Source organism: Myxocyprinus asiaticus, chromosome 24, assembly GCF_019703515.2.
Source record: "Myxocyprinus asiaticus isolate MX2 ecotype Aquarium Trade chromosome 24, UBuf_Myxa_2, whole genome shotgun sequence".
Taxonomy (NCBI): Eukaryota; Metazoa; Chordata; class Actinopteri; order Cypriniformes; family Catostomidae; genus Myxocyprinus; species Myxocyprinus asiaticus.
In genome coordinates, this window is record NC_059367.1 from 24418187 (window position 1) to 24431311 (window position 13125).

General features: G+C 46.5%; 1 protein-coding gene across 4 annotated transcripts in view; it reads left to right on the forward strand.

The window, feature by feature from the left end:
• Positions 1–13125, forward strand: part of grid2 (glutamate receptor, ionotropic, delta 2) — a 646068-nt gene that overhangs the window by 525664 nt on the left and 107279 nt on the right. The window lies entirely within an intron of this gene.

A 13125-nucleotide genomic window follows, 5' to 3' on the forward strand; every position in this document is an offset into this window, starting at 1 on the left:
CATAAAATCAGACAGCATCATAAAGAGCACACATGAGACACATAGTAACAGAGCATATAAATAAACATGTTGCACACAGAAACATGCAGCTGGTATTACAGGCATGAGGACACAAATTCAATGCACATACACCAACACCACACACAAACCCACAGTTATCTTCCCTCCCAGTAGAGTGTCTTGTCAGGACTATGTTCCTTATATAATTGGGGCAGATCTGTTTCAAGTGGATACTGTTACACAGCTCTAAGAGAATACAGTGGAGAGAACAAAGATGAAAAGTGGAGAGCATTTGAGTGAAGCTTTTTGAGAGGGGCTAGACCAGAGATACTCAAACCAGGGCCCATGGGCAAAGTTGGCCCATGATGACCTTTGATTTGGCCAGCCTTGCCCTTTATTACAAGAGGGGAATATTTGATCTACGTGCTGTCTTAAACCGTGCTGTATGTGCATTGAAGTGCATAAAGGAGGGAAACCAGCTTAACTTTTATAATACAGAGGCGTTTACATTCGACCCTCAATAAAGTTTGATTTTTGGCCCTTTGTAAAGAAAAGCGTGGGCACATCTGGGCTAGATTCATCCTCACTCTTTCCCTCCCCTCGCAGGGAGCCCAACGCAGCCCATGCAAAAGATTACTCATTTCCAGCATCGCCTCACTTTTCTACTTTCATTAGGCTGGCCTGTTTAGACAGCCAGAGAAGTACTGAGCCCCTCAGCTGCCTAGAATCATAATTATTACTGACACGCTCAGACTGTCCCACCTCCCTTCTGACCTAATCCAGAAGAGTGCTCCACCAGTCACACCGTATGACTCTAAGCCGATCTCAGTCCTGACGTCTTATTTGTTTCACCCAATCAGAGAGTAGGCGGTACATCACAAAAGGTGGCATAGAGAAAAAAGGGGGCATAATTATTGTCTTCCCCTCCAAATAAAGGAGACTTTTCTCAGGTTGGAGGGTCATTTCCAATTTGTGTTTAGGTTCAAAACTCTACAAATTGTTTTGTTCCTTTCTGTCCTCAAAAGCATTTCCCTTGGTGAATGGAACACAAATGAGAAATTTGGAAGAATCATTATGCAGCTCTTTTTCATACAATTACGGTTCATAGTGACCACAGGTGTCAAGCTCCAAAAAAGACACTAATCACCATAAAGGCACTATAAAGCTAGTCCATATGACACGTGCACTATATTCCAAGACTTCTGAAACAATACGATATGTTTGTGTGTTGTGTAGATTGAAATTTAAGTCATTTTTCACTAATGTTCTTCTTTTTCTGACGATGTTCTGAAATCACATTCTCATTCAGATTCAAGATTTATGAATTCAAAACTGTTCTTTTCATTTATTCTGTCTTTTATCAAAGGCCTGTCTCCAAGCTCTTAAAGGGATATTTCAGGTTCAATACAAGTTAAGCTCAATTGACAGCATTTTTGGCATAGTATTGATTACCACAAAATATTGTTTTGAAATGTTTCTCCTTTTCTTAAAAAATAAATAAATCTGGGTTACAGTGACACTTACAGTGGAAGTGAATGGGTTTAATCTGTAAACATTAAAATACTGTTTCAAAAGTATAGCCACAAGACATAAACAATATGCGTGTTAACATGATTTTAGTGTGAAAATAAAATTGCTTACTAACCTTTTCTGTGTAAAGTTAAAGCCAGTTTTACAACTTCGTTGCCAAGACGATGTAATGTCAACAAACCCTAAAATGACTGTAAAGATGACAATTTAAACAACTTTACATCTCAAGTAATACATGAGTTTTAACAGAAGAATGAATGTAAGTGCTATTTATAATTATAAGTTTCACACTTCTGCCTTTAAAGCCTCAAACATTTGGCCCCATACACTTCCATTGTACTGTAAGTGCCTCACTGTAACTTGAGTTTTTGCTTTTTTTTTTTTTTTTTTTTTTTTTTTATGAAAAGGAGGGACATTATCATCATTATGCCACAAATGCTGTCAATTGAGCTCAACATGTATTGAACCCAGAATATTCCTTTAATATCCCTTCTAAAAGGTCTACACACTCTTAATAATATTTCCCATATACTGTATACATTAGAACCATATAGTTTCTCTTAATGTAATATTTGAATCTCAGACAAACTTTAGGGTAATTCCTCTTTTAAATATAATTGGTGAGATATAATTATATGTATTTATTTTTGTACTGCAGTTTGAAATATCAATTGCACTTTTAATATCAAGTCATGCCAGGTAGTTTTGCAAGAAGCCACATAGTGCAGGAAAACAATACAAAAATTATCATCATGAATTTGATTTTTGCCCTAATATCAAAGGTCTTACTAGAAAAAATTAAATTATGACATGAATTTTCTTGATTAAAAAAAAAATAGGATAGGGCCTGGTAACGTGCATGTAAAATGGCTAGAAATAGCATTTTAGCTTAGCGTAAAGCTGACACTTTACACAAGGTTTATTTCTATTTCTTCTGCTCCAGACTTACTTCAAACTTACTTCTCTGTCTGCTCATATGTGTAACGTTGGGTACGTGGAGTGGAAGAGGGGAGACGCAGGAGTAGATTCTTTCAATCTTTTAATTATAAACACTGGAGTGGAACAAACGATAAAGCTAAACATCACAAAATAACAAAACAAGGAAACACTTCGTCAACACAACGTAACACTTCAAGGACTAACAAAGGAATGGGCAAAATTAGAGGATATTTATACAAAAGGAACTAATGAGGGAATGGAATACAGGTGAGGATAATAAGAAACAAATTGGACTCAAGATGGCGCCGAGTATGGCTGCTGCGTTGCGAGCTCCGACACAACATGGTAGTGTTTTGTTGTTTTGTTTACAATTCTTATGTTTTTTGTCTTTGATGTTGTTTGCCTTATTGTCTACGACAGACAAACACTTTTGGACATTGGTTCAGCAATTACACACCGTAAACCGGACTTCAAATTCTTCAATGTCGACCCACTGTTTACAAACACGCACGCGGAGCCCTTTGTCTGTGCTGCCCAGCTGCGGAAACGCAGGAGGAAAAGGGGAAACAGAGCCGGCGTTCTCATCAGAGTAAGACGCCGTGCAAATCGACCCCCGCTACCCAGTATTCTACTGGCAAATGTTCAGTTTCTGGATAACAAGCTCTGCGAGCTGAAAGCACGGATCTCTTTCCAACGAGAGACAAGTGACTGCTGCATTATCTGCCTTACGGAAACTTGGATGTCTGCGGAGATTCCAAACTCCCACGGTGTTCTCCATGCACCGAGCGGACAGAGCGAAAGACCTCTCAGGTAAAAGCAGAGGTGGTGGTGTATGTTTTATGATCAACAAATCCTGGTGTGATCAGAGGAACGTACATTCTATCAAGTCTTTCTGCTCTCCTGATCTGGAATTTCTCATGCTTCTGTGTCGACCATTCTGGCTACCGAGGGAATTCACAGCGGTCCTTATCACTGCTGTGTACATCCCGCCACAAGCCGACACAGACAGGGTACTCAAGGATCTGTATGGAATTATAAGCAAACAGGAAACCGCGCACCCTGAAGCCGCGTTCATTGTGACCGGGGACTTTAACAAAGCCAACTTCAAGTCAGTCGCACCAAAATACTTCCAACACATCAGTTTCAACACACGAGGGGACCGGGTTTTGGACCATTGCTACTCTGCCTTCCGGGATGGCTACAAATCCCTCGCCCGCCCACCATTTGGTAAATCGGACCACTCTTCCATTCTGCTTCTGCCCGCTTACAGGCAGAAATTGAAACAGGAAGCACCCACCCTCAGAAAGATCTAGTGCTGGTCGGACCAATCAGACTCTATGCTACAAGACCATGTCCGTGTGTTTTGATCACATGGACTGGGAGATGTTCCGGTCGGCCTCTGATGGTGACATCGAGCTTTACGCTGATAGCGTAATGTGTTTCATCAGAAAGTGCGTAGAGGATGTCGTTCCGACCAAAACAATACGGATCTATCTGGACCAGAAGCCATGGATTCATAGCAATGTTCGCGCGGCACTTAATGTGCGGACCACCGCTTTTAAATCCAGGAACGCAGAGGAGCATAAACAAGCCAGTTATGCCCTCCGAAAAACTATCAGAACAGCAAAACGTCAGTACAGGAACAAGATTGAAGGACAGTTTAACACCACCAACTCTAGAAGCATGTGGCAGGGAATTAACATCATCACGGCCTTTAAAGGGAATAAAAACTCCGCCATGAACACCGCTGCCTCTCTCCTGGCTGAGCTAAATATTTTTATGCTCGTTTTGAGGGAAATAACCCCGCCCTCGCGGAGAGAGCTCTCGCAGCCGAAGCTACAGAGGTTAGTTCACTCTCCGTCTCTGTAGCGGATGTAACCTGATCCTTCCAACGGGTGAATATCCGCAAAGCCGTGGGTCCAGACGGCATTCCGGGCCGCGTCATCAGAGCGTGCACGAACCAGCTGGCTGGTGTTTTTACGGACATTCTCAACCTTTCCCTCTCTTTATCTGTAGTCCCCACATGCTTTAAAATGTCCACCATTGTGCCTGTTCGAAAGCAATCAAAAATCACTTGCTTAAATGACTGGCATCCTGTTGATCTGACCCCCATCATCAGCAAATGCTTTGAGAGACTAATCAGAGATTACATCTGCTCTGTGCTGCCTCTCTCTCTAGACCCATTGCAGTTTGCTTACCGCAACAACCGCTCCACTGATGATGCCATTGCATCTACAATACACTCTGCTCTCTCCCACCTGGAAAAAAAGAACATTTATGTGAGAATGTTGTTTGTAGACTATAGCTTAGCATTCAACACCATAGTGCCCTCCAAGCTTGATGAGAAACTCCGGGCTCTGGGCTTAAACAGCTCGCTGTGCAGCTGGATCCTGGACTTCCTGTCAAGCAGACGCCAGGTGGTTAGAATAGGCAGCAACATCTCCGCATCACTGACCCACAACACTGGAGCCCCACAGGGCTGTGTTCTCAGCCCACTCTTGTATTCCTTGTACACACATGACTGTGTGGCAACACATAGCTCCAATGCCATCATTAAGTTTGCTGATGACATGATGGTGGTAGGTCTGATCACTGACAATGATGAAACAGCCTACAGAGAGGAGGTGCACACTCTGACACACTGGTGTCAGGAGCACAACCTCTCCCTCAGCGTCAGTAAGACAAAGGAGCTTGTGGTGGACTTCAGAAGAAAAGACAGAGAACACAGTCCCATCACCATCAATGGAGCACCAGTGGAGAGAGTCAGCAGCTTCAAGTTCCTGAGTGTCCACATCACTGAGGAACTCACATGGTCCATCCACACTGAAGTCGTTGTGAAGAAGGCTCATCAGTGCCTCTTCTTCCTGAGATGGCTGAGGACGTTTGGAATGAATATTTAGAATATATGTGATACAGAATATATGTGATATTATGAATGTAACACATCATAAAAAAGTGTTTCACTGCTGTTCAAATGCACTTTGGATTGCATCAATTATATGTATACATTTTTCCATCTGAAAGGACTAAATATTGAATTAAACAAATGACAATAAAATGCAAAGTAATCTCTTCAGTAATCAAAATACTTTTTGAATGTAACTGTATTCTAAATACCAATGATTTAAATTGTAACTCTAGTGGAATACAGTTCCCTGTCTGTCACTCACTCAACGTTGTGTCGATGTAGTGACACTAGGGGTCGCCCTTGGGAGCCCCAAACACCTCTGATCTTTGAGAAAAGGCGAGTGGAATTTGCATGCCACAGCCCTGGACATACGGGTATAAAAGCAGCTGGCTCACAACCACTCATTCAGATATTTTCTTCAGAGCCGAGCGGTTGTGTTCAGCGAGCTGAATCCCTCTGTCATTCCATTCATCTCTGATAGAAAGCTGTTGGATTTATGGCGCATCACAGCGGTTTCAACCCCTCATGCACTGGTTGAGTGCAGAGAACGCCCCTGTGCACTTCAGCAGTCTAAGAGATTATATTCTTCCAATAAAAGAGTATATTTTCCTACTAAAAGAGTGGCACTGATGGAGAGCGTCTTTTTAAAAATGCCTTTTTGTCTGTTTAATTCCTGGTTGCAGTCGTTACCTCACTGCTTCCGATGGCCACATTCGCTGTCTCACGTGCTTGGGCATTGCCCACACGGAGGCAGTGTTCGTGGATGGGTCATGTCCTCACTGCGAGAACATGACCATTGCAACGTTGCAGTTGCAGCTTTCCTTTGTCAGATTGAAAGCCACCCCAGCGGCTCCCCACCTTGGTCCTTCTACCTACGGGTATTAGGCCACATCGTTTAGCACTGGGGGTGATTTGGGGACCCCAATGGGAGCCGCTCCGCCGGGTAAACCCCCACGGACCTCCCATTCCCCAGCAAGCTCATTCACCCTGGTCGAGTTCTGGGATGAGACCGCCAGCTCGTCTCAAGGCGAGTTTGCAGTCTCATTCAGGGCTCGCGAAGAGAATGAGCTATCCCTCTGCCCCGCCCTAAACCCTCACGGCTTGACGATTGGTTCCTGGGCTTGGAGCACCGCTCACGGCCGTGCTGCACCCCGGTCCCTTCCCGGAGATGCATGAGAAGCTCACGAGGTCGTGGCGGGCACCTTCCACTGCCCAGACCCGATCTCTGAGCTCCTCCGCTCTCACTACCCTTGATGGTGGGGCTGCCAGGGGGTACTCGGAAATTCCCCAGGTGGATAAGGCGGTTGTGGTGCACCTGTGCCAGCAAAACATCACCACCTGGTAGAACCATCCGAGACTCCCTTCCAGGGCCTGTAGGTTTACGTCGTCACTGGTGACTAAGGCTTACAGTGCCGCTGGACAGGTCACCTCCACCCTACATGCCATGGCTCTCCTGCAGGTGCACCAAGCCAAGGCGTTGAAAGAACTGCACGAGCTGTGCTCAACGACCTATCTGTGTCACGAAGGTCAGGGCGTGGACCATGGTGGTCCAGGAGCGCCACCTATGGCTCAACTTGGTCAAGATGAGGGAGGCTGACAAGGTACAGTTCCTTGACGCCCCCGTCTCCCAAGTTGGCCTATTCGGCAGTTCTCGGCAGTTAAGAAGCCGACGGAGGCCATCCAGCATATCTTGGCCTTGCGCGGATCAAGATCATGTATGGCCCGGCCCCAGCGTAGAGCCCCCCGCAGGAAGCAGTTGCCCCCGTCTCACGGTCCGCCAGCAAGAATCCGAGGAAGGCTTCTAAGTGCCCCTGAGATGGGCGACCCAGGGACGTGGAAACCCACTACAGGCCTGGAGGTGGTAAGCAGACCACTCCATCCCCCGGTGGATTTTGCTGCATGCCCGAGGGGCTACGGTACCCACATTTTCTGAAAAAGAGTGGATTCCTCATTCCCTGGGTCACACACCCGGTGTTTATGGCCATCGTTATCACGATCGCAGGCACGGCGCTGCTGAGACGGGCCCCACGCCCCTGCCTGGGCAGTTGTGATGGATTACAAGGACGGTTCCCCTCCTCCCCCGTTGCTGACCGGTCCTATGATGAGTACCCAGAGCCAGGTAAGTGCTTCGATGTCCCCAGACTCAGCATGGCCACGGCTCGGGGTTCGAGCCCCCTCAACGTGACACCTCCGGCTCTGCCCTGCTGCGAGGCCCCACCCGCCATTACGTCCGACGTGATTGTCCCCTTGGTCCCCCTCACCCGGAGCTTGGAGGCGTGGCTTGCGCTCCCCAACCCGTCGCGATGGCTGACCAGGACCGTCCAACTCGGCAATGCGATTCAGTTCACCAAGCGCCTTCATCGTGCCCAAGAAAGGCAGTGGGTTGCGGCCAATCTTGGACCTGCGAGTACTGAACCGAGCCTTGCACAGACTCCCGTTAAAGATGCTGATGCAGAAACTAATTTTAGTGAGCGTCCGGCATCAAGATTGGTTCGCAGCGGTAGATCTGAAGGATGCGTACTTCCACGTCTCGGTTTTACCTCAGCACAGGCCCTTTCTGCGGTTCGCCTTCGAGGGCTGGGCGTACCAGTATAAGGTCCTCCCCTTCGGCCTGTCCCTGTCACCTTGCATCTTCACGAAAGTCGCAGAGGCAGCCCTTGCCCCGCTAAGAGAAGTGGGCATCTGCATCCTCAACTATCTCGACGACTGGCTGATTCTAACTCACTCTCAAGACTTGTTGTGTGCGCACAGGTACCTGGTGCTCAGGCACCTCAGTAGGTTGTGGCTTCGGGTCAACTGGGAAAAGAGCAAGCTCTCCCCGGTACAGAGCATCTCTTTTATCGGGCTGGAGTTAGACTCTATAATGGTGCACCTCACGAGCGAGCACGTGCAGTTGGTGCTGAACTGTCTGAAGTCATTCAGGTGGAGAACGGCGGTCCCATTGAAGCAATTTTGTTCAGGCTCACGCCGCTTGGGTTGATGAATATGACTCACTGGCTTCAGACTGGAGTCCCGAGATGGGCTTGGCGCAGCAGCACACATCGTGTGGTCATCACACCGATCTACTGCCGCTTGTTCAGCCCTTGGACGGACCTTGCATTTCTGTGGGCAGAGGTCCCCTGCATGTGTCCAGGCGCGTCGTGGTTCCTCTGGAATCTCCATGTCTGGCCCTTTGATGGAACGTGGAAGACCTAAGTGGCCTACCGCCCGCAGTGGTAGACACGATCATTCAGGCTAGAGCTCCCACTACGAGGTGCCTGTATGCCTTAAAGTGCCGTCTGTTCGCTAAGTGGTGTTCTTCCTGACGTGAAGACCCCCAGAGAAGCGCAGTCAGGTCGGTGCTTTCCTTCCTGCAGGAGAGGCGCTGTCCCCCTCCACCTTGAAGGTGTATGGGCTGCTATTGGCTGCTATTGAGGTGCACCATGATGCAGATGATGGTAGGTCTCTTGGGAAGCACGACCTGAACATCAGGTTCCTTAGAGGCACGAGGAGGCTGAATCCTCCCAGTCCGTGCCTCATTCCCTCATGGGATCTCTCCATGGTCCTGCGGGGCCTGCAGGGAGCCCCGTTTGAGCCCCTGGAGTCAGTTGAGCTAAAGGCGGTCTCTTTGAAGACTGCCCTCCTGACTGCGTTCACGTCCATCAAGAGGGTAGGGGACCTGTAGGCATTCTCTGTCAGCGACACGTTACTGGAGTTCGGTCCGGAATATTCTCACGTGGTCTTGAGGCCCCGACCGGGCTATGTGCCCAAGGTTCCCATGACCCCGTTCCGGGATCAGGTGGTGAACCTGCAAGCGCTGCCCTAGGAGGAGACAGACCCAGCTGTGTCATTGCTGTGTCTGGTGCGTGCTTTGCGCATCTATTTGGATTGCTCGCAGAGCTTTAGACGCTCTGAGCAGCTCTTTGTCTGCTTTGGAGGACAGTGGAAAGGGAGCACTGTCTCTAAACAGAGGGTTGCCCACTGGGTCATTGATGCCATCGCTTTGGCATATCACGCCCAGGGCGTGCCACCCCCCTTGGGGCAACGAACACACTCTACTAGGAGTGTGGCGGCCTCCTGGGCCATGACCAGTGGCACCTCTTTAGCAGACATCTGTTGAGCAGCAGGCTGGTCAACATCCAATACCTTCGCAAGGTTCTACAGTCTCCAGGTTGAGCCGGTTTCATCCAGTGTGTTGTCAGGTACGAACAGGTACGTTTGCGGGACAACTGGCCGGGTGTACCACTTGCGTACAGTGCCTTTCCCCTCGTTGAGGGGGATATGTGAGCTTTTTACCCCCTAGCCGTGTTCACGAGGTTGTGGACCCTGGATGTCCTTCCTTCTTAGCCCTGTGGCAGGCGAGTTTGCAGAGAAATTCGATGCTGGCCCAGTACGTGTGCTATTAGGCCCTATACTGGGATAGGTGCTCCACATGCCCTGGTTGTCTGTATGTAACCCCATGTAATGTATCTTCTGTGAGACGGTTTCCCCATTGGTAAACCCGCATCTTCCTTGGGCAGAGTCCCCCTCTGCCACCGGTTGCCGTGTTTGTAGAGCTCCATTCCCTCTGGGTAGGACCTACCACGGGGACTTCTCCAAATGTGACACTGCCGACAAGACTCGGTAAGACCATGTGATGTATTTCCACACACTTGCCTCCCCTTCGGGCAGGGTGTGATCTCCGCGGTGTCTTCCCCTTGGGAAAGGACACCCCCCCAACGCGGACACTTATGGCCCCCAGCTGAACGATTTCCGCTCTTTTTTTGGGGAGAAAAATAGAAGAGAAGAGGCCACAGCTGGGGCGGCCTGTCCCCATTTTGGGCAGTCGACTTGTCCCCGAGGTGCAGGGGACCGTATGACGCTTGTAGGAGCGTTGGGGGAGGTTAAGCGACGGCCAGGTGCGCTGGCTACGAGGCAAACAATCGTTTGCCCGTCTCGCACCACCAGTCCACGTAACACAGTTCAGCTAGTTGTGGTGTTTCGTATAGGGACTCCTAGTGTCACTACATCGACACAACATTGAGTGAGTGACAGATAGGGAACGTCCTGGTTACTTTTGTAACCTCCATTCCCTGATGGAGGGAACGAGACGTTGTGTCCCTCCTGCCACAACACTGAACTACCCACTGAAATGGCCGGGACCCTGACTCGGCTCCTCAGCACAAAACCTGAATGAGTGGTTGCGAGCCAGCTCCTTTTATACCCGTATGTCCAGGGGAGTTGCATGCAAATTCCACTCGCCAATTTCCATTGGCCTTATCTCAAAGATCAGAGGTGTTTGGGGCTCCCAAGGGCGACCCCTAGTGTCACTACATCGACACAATGTCTCGTTCCCTCCATCAGGGAACGGAGGTTATGAAAGTAACCAGGACATTCTTATATTTTTTAATTTAAATACGTAATCCCGTTACATGTATTCCGTTACTCCCCAACCCTGGATATGCACATATGTGAATACTCAGTGTCAGTACTGTTATTTAAAGGAAGAGAGAGATTATGCTCACTGATGGACAGAGATGCTTAGTTTTTGTTTTGTTTTTCTGTCTGATGCTGACCTGAAATATTCTTTCACATCTCTTGTGAAAAGTGTGCAAATTATATATTTATGCCCTTCACATACATTACCAGTCAATAGTTTAGACACACTTGACTGAATGAAATGCACCTTATTTTAGACTGCAAAGTGAAGGAAAAACAGCCAACAAGTGTCCAGTATACATAGGAACTCTTTCAGGACTGTTGGAAAAGCATCCCAGTTGGCTACCTAGAAGCTGGTTGAGAGAATACCAAGAGAGTGCAAGCTTTTATCAAGGCAAAGAATGGCTTTGAAGAATAAGTTGTAATATTTAGATTTGTTTTCTTTTTTTCTTTTTATTTATTTATTTATTTTTTGGTATTTCATAGTTTTGATCATTTTACTATTATTCTAAAATGAGTAAACTATTAAGAATAAAAATTAAGAATGAGTTGGTGTGTCCAAACTTTTGAATTCTATTTTTACACACAGGGCTGGATTTAAGACTGGGCCAGTTCCTCTGGACCTTAGACTGTCAAGGGCCAGCAAAGCCTTAGGCATTGCATCCTAAGACTACCAAAGGCAGCTAAACCAGGGTCTTCAGTGCATACAATACATGCTGACCACTAGGGCCCCCAGTTACATTTTTAGTTGTCTAATGATAGCCTATCAAAAAAACTTTTCCTAATTTTAGCAAAATCGCCATGTCGCTGATAGTAGGATAAGGGATCTTCCACTGAGGACGGCAGGTCCAAAGCATGCACCCAGGGACCTTACAGGACCCTGTGTTCACATGGAAAGAGTCCAACTGGCCACAGCTGTTCATAGTATTGATACATAATTTTATATGTGTTGTCAGCCTGACCCTTTGAAAGTTCAAACCTCAAATTTATGTGTTCAAGTGTTACTGTCACAAGCTATGAATTATTGACTGTACTTTATTTTAGCTGAAAGCAAACGCCAGTGGCATAAACTTGCTCTTGATGAATTCTGTCAAATCAGCACAGTGTGACTAAGTGAATTAGATCCAAACACCATCCAGAAAGATTGAAAATGGTCAGTGACAGCTTGCCTTTCTGGATAGATAATTTTTCTGTCAATCATCTATGCAATTATAACAGCATTCATTCAGATGTGGGAGCAAAGAAAGTCAGGCTAACTTGAGCCAACTTGACGGTACCTTTGCAAAGCTTGACATTTAAGCCTGTGGGGCCCTCCACACACACACACACACACAGCTGCAGTACTTTTTGTGATAAATGCAACAATTATATCATAATCAACAAAATCTTGATCATGTAAAGGTCCACCAACATTATAATGCTACCTCAGCAGCCTTTTAAAAAACATGTATCAATCTGCAGGAAACCCATGTGCAAGGGCATGGACAGAGAAAAAGAGAGACAGCTTAGTTTGCTAACAGACCTACTATGAGCTCTGAGGTAGTTAATATACAAGTTGAAAATCTTGGTAATTCCAACTTCACTTTAAGAAAATTGTTTTTAATTGAAGTACTTTGTGAAGTACTTTGTAATGCTTTGTAATGCTTTGAATCAAGTGTAATGTGATTAATCTTGGAGCTATTTGTTTCAAGGTTCTTTATGAAGAAAATGAGTGGGAAAATACTCTTGATAGCTACTGGAAAAATGGATGGCCACTGTTGTGCTCTATTCCAAGAGCTGGACATTTTTATTGGGTCATTGTTGTGTAGTCAGTTGTTCAAAGCCATTTTAACCTATATTATTATGCAGCTCTTTGATACTCAATTCTGATTGGTCAACTGTGCCATCCAGTCATCTATTATTGCTTCTTGTGTCACTCTGCAAAGTAAGCTAATAAAAGAATAAACCCTTTCGCATGTTTGATCAAACCAGTGTGATTATGCTAGGCTGGGCTCAGATGCATACGATCAAACTGGTGTGATCTGAATTTGTGCTGCTGTTTACCAGCAAAAGAAGGACAGAAGCGGTTGTCATAATGAACCAGCTGATCAAATAGTCTTTTCATCATCACAATATCTTTATTTTTATATGTTACAAACATTCAAACAATCACTAAATAAAAGTTTAAAGCCGTTACTGTCGGAGCACACTATTTTGATGCAGCCATGTTTTCCGAAGTCAAACAAAGAATATACAAAGTAGTAAGTCCAAACGAGCCTTCTCCCTTTCCGTCCATCACTCATTCTAACCTCTTCTGGTACTGAGAAAGTGGAAGGTCTAGGTTTTTAGAACCTTTTATGCTTCTGTCAGAA